Source organism: Tupaia chinensis, unplaced genomic scaffold (genome assembly GCF_000334495.1).
Source record: "Tupaia chinensis unplaced genomic scaffold, TupChi_1.0 Scaffold144058_2, whole genome shotgun sequence".
NCBI lineage: Eukaryota > Metazoa > Chordata > Mammalia > Scandentia > Tupaiidae > Tupaia > Tupaia belangeri.
Genome location: NW_006203911.1, coordinates 1,783,706 through 1,788,468, shown reverse-complemented (window position 1 = coordinate 1,788,468; position 4,763 = coordinate 1,783,706).

The following is a 4,763-nucleotide window of genomic DNA, read 5'->3' as shown; positions in this document are numbered from 1 at the left end:
GGGGTCTCCAAATAGTTTCAAGTGGAGTTTGTCACTTGACTATGAAAGCAAACATTGCAATGAAAACATTTAATGGCTATAAATTCATTTGGCAAGTTCTTTTGGACACTCAAGGGACAGAGTCCCTGGATAATAACTTATTATTTCTCCTGCCTGCTCTACAATGATTACAGAGACTAAGCAAGTAAATATTTTGATAACTAGATTCTCCTAGTGATCTGCTCCCTCTACCTCTGTTTCTTTCCTTCAAACAATTTTTTTGTGTGTGTGTAATTATATGTCCTCTCTTTCTTCCCTTCATGGAAGGATGAATCGGATGGTATTTTTACTGTAAAATGCTAGGGGCTGCATTTGTGCCTCAAGCTCTTTTCATAAGCGAATTCAGGTTATGGACATGATAATGATTTATCAAGAAAGCAGAATAGCTTATTGGAATGTGAGCTCTGTTGTCAGGCAAAACTCAGTTGACATTTCAGTTCTGCTAATTTGCTAATTGTAGGTGGACCTTATAACCTCTAATTTCTCTGCATCTCAGTTTCTTCATCAGGAAAATGGCTATGATTATAGTAATAGCTATGTAGAAGTGTTGTTTTCAAGATAAAATTAAACAATACACAGCAGTGCCTGATTCAAGTGTTCAGTAAATGATAGCTGCTGTTATTAACAAGCAGATTTCTTCAGCAAATTTGCAAGTTGAAAGGATGTAATTGAAGTGATAACTGTGCATGCAAACACTTTATGAAGTTTGAGGTAATTCTGAGAGAATGCAATAAATAATTCCAGAGAGAGACAGAAAGAGAGAAAGGGAAAGCTGCCAGGCCCATGTCAGCCATCTTTAACTACCATGCCACCTGTTGCCCCTACCATCAATAATTCTGATGAACCTGCATATCCTAGGATTGGAAATATTTGTGCGGGGCTATGACTGTATTTCCTTAGGATCCCCTCAACTTCTTGGCCAACAGCTGTATCGGCGGATGCATGGACAGTAGCAATTTGAAACACCAAAATTTCTTGGTCCTTAAAGCAAAGCAGGTGGAAAATAGCCTTCAGTAATGCTATAACGCAAGAAGAGAAGCACTGGAGTACAGTGTCTTTTGCCTATGTTACTGTTTTACATTTCTAAGTAAAGGTTAGCAGTTCCCTATTTGGCTTTCCCACAAATGTTATAAACCAAATAAGGTGGTTGAAATGCACTTACAATTTTTGCTATTGAGGGTACAGCCTGGATAAGTGGGAGAATAAAGTTAAGGTGTTCTATGAAGAACTCTTATCTTGCTAGGACTTAGAACCACATCTGAGATTTGCACCTGAAGAGAGAAGAAGGGAAACTGGAAGACATGGTAGACTTACTTGACAGACATTTCAGAAGTGCTAAGAGTATGAAATCTTTCATTTTCATTGTTCAAATATCAGTTAGTAGAAAAGTGTTTTGTTGAGACAGCGGGATCTAGGTTTCAAAGCACTTGCATGAACTTAAAACACAACTTCAGGCAATCCATTTTGCTTTTCTGAGACTTAGGTTTTCTTTCTTTTTAAAATTGAGGTGACATTTACATATATTGAAATATATGTATCTTAAGTGTAAAATATACGAATTTTGAAAAATATATTTACCTATATAATCACAACCCCAGTAAAGATAGAGAATATTTCTGTCATCCCCAAAGATTCCCTTGTGTCCCCTTCCCATCAATCTCTACCCGCATCTTCCTCTATGAATTTTTTTCTATTTTCCCAGATTAGTTTGATCAGTTCTTGAATTTCACATTCATGAAAGCATATATTGTGTCCAGTTCTTTCTCTTTTTTAAAATTTTAATGTATTTTATACATTCAATCACTATACATCACTATAGGTTGTAAAATGAATTTACCCAACATGAACACACTTCACACCAGTCCAGTTGTAGATATCATGCATGCTATCATCAACAGACTATTGTCAATTTCTGTGTCACTCAAATGTTTAACAAAATATTTTTGAGATTCATGCATGTTGTTGCATGTAATAGCTGGTTATTGTATCTCATTGTCAAGTAATAGTGTATTATACGAATAGGCCACAATTTGTTTATCTATCCTCAAATTTAGGTGGTTTTGGATTTGGGACTATTGTGGCTACAAATATTCATCTACAGGTCATTTCAATAGATACATATTTTCAGCTCTTTTGGGTGAGTGCCTGAGTTAAGTGCTGGACCATAGAGTAGATATAGGTTTCTTTTTTCAAAGCTTTGAGATGTTTTTGAAGTTTATACCATTTTACATGTCCACCAACAATAGATAGGAGTTGGGACCAGCAGATGGCATAATGGTTACATTGCTGGACTCTCACATAGTCAACCACGGTTCGAGTCTCAGACCCAGGGGCTTAAAACTCACACCAGGTGGGAACCAGCAGTTAGCGTAATGGCTATGTCACTGGACTCCCACAAAGTCGACCGCAGTTCGCGTCCCGGACCCTGTGGCTTAAAACTCACGCCGGGCGCGTGTGCGTGCGTGCCCAAGATCCCGAGAGGAGAATGGAGGAGAAGGGATCATACTAGAGGAAAAATCTCCCCAAAAAAAAAAAAAAAAAACTCACACCAGCTGCGTGTGCACGCGTACACAAAATTCTGAGAGGAGAATGAAGGAGAAGGGATTACAGCATGCCCCCTGGGGAGTGATTTCTCTCTGTCTCTCTGTCTCTCTCTGACAAACACATTTGCCCTATAGCAAAAGTCTCTTTATATGTATATAAAAAGAGTTGAGCTTCATTTGCCCCAAATTCTTGCAAGTATTTGGTACTGTTGGTATTTTTAATTTTAGCCATTCTGGTGAGTGTATGGTAAAATGTCATTTTTAAAAAACTCCTTTCAAATAACTAGATTTAGAGAAAGTTTGTAAAGACAGTACAGAGAATTACTGTACACTTTTCAGCTTAATAATACTCTCTTAGTGTAGTTGTAATTTACAGTTAACTACTGCGCTGATCAGATCACACCCCAAAGGCAAATAATGCTGAGTTCGTGTGTCTATTGGCAATTCACTTATCTTCCTTTGTGAAGTATATGCTCAAGTTCTTTGCTTATTCTTATTGGATTGTCTCCGCATTAATGTATTTAGGAGTTCTTTATAGATCCAGAAGAAGATATTATGACAAATATAAATACTGTGAATATTTTTTTCTAGTTACTTATTTAGCTTGTCATTTCCTGAACAGTGTTTTGAAGAGCAGTTTTAAACTTTGCTGAAATTCAGTTTATCCATTATAAAATGATTAGTGCTTTTTGTGTTCTAAGAAATCTTTGTGACTGCCAATGACATGAAGATATTCTCCTATATTTTCTTTTAGGAGATTTATAGTTTTAGCATTTACTTTGATATATGATCCATTACAAATTAGTTTTTGAGCATGGAAGGAGGTGGTTAATTTTTTTTTCCATGTGGATATCTGCCAAAGGTTGGCAAACTGTGACCCACAAACCAAATCTATATAGTAACCCTTTTTTGTATCTTTCTTACTTTTTTTTTGGAGAGACTTTTGCTATAGGACCCATGTACTTGCCAGAGAGACTGAGAGAGCTAGAGAGAGAGAAATTGAAAAATCACCTTCCAGGGGGATGGACATGTTGTAATTCCTTCTCCTTCATTTTCCTCTTGGGATACTGGGCACACACACATGTGTGCTCAGTTTGAGTTTCATGCCACAGGTCTGGGACTCAAATTGTGGTCAGCCATGTAGGAATCCAGTGTCCCAACCACTATGCCACCTGCTGGCTCCCATTTTTGTACATTTTTGACCTAAAAATGTTTATACATTTTTAAATGACTATAAAACCAAAATCAAAGAAGCCATGACAGAGATACTGTGTGACTTGCAAAGTTAAAATATTTCTTATCTGGTCTTTTTCACAATACATTTCCTGACTGCTGTTTTATATTATTATCATGAATATATTACATCTGCATGTAAGTTATTTATATCCCATAAAACAATCTCATATTTTTTACTTTAACAATTGCATAAATTATAAGAAAAATAAGATGCAAAAAGCAAAAAATTTTGGTACTTACCCTCACATTTATTATTTCCAGTACTTTGCATTCAATTCTTAGAATCTGTCTCCATTTGTCAAATAATTCCCTCCAACATCAAGAGTATACTTTATAACTTATTTTTTAAATTTATTTATTTATTTAGGAGAGGTTTTTGCTATAGGACGTGTGCACTTGCCAGACAGAGACAGAGAGACAGAAAGCGAGAAATCACCCCCCAGGGAGGATGGCCACACTGTAATCCCTTCTCCTCCATTCTCCTCTCAGGATCTTGGGCATGCACAAGCGCCCTGGGTGAGTTTTAAGCCACCGGGTCTGGGACGTGAACCGCGGTCGACTACGTGGGAGTCCAGCGACATAGCCATTACGCTAACTGCTGGTTCTCTTACTTATTTATTTTTTATTTTTATTGTTGTGAGAGATTTTTGCTATGAGGCATGTTTGTGCTCACTGCAGAGAGAGAGGCAGACAGATAGAAAGTCAGAAATAAAAGTTTATTTATTGAGAGAGAGGGAAATCTTTGAAAGGATTTCATCATGTGGTGGTTTTCCCCAGACTTCCAACCAGATAGGACTACAGGTATGTGTGTACATCCAGTTTGTTCACGTCAACCTGAGAACTGAACTCTGATCTTTCATATGACTCCAACACTGCAGAGTGGCACCCTACCACCTGTGCATGGACCTACAGGTGGCTGGGCCTACCACTGACTGGGCCTTTAGT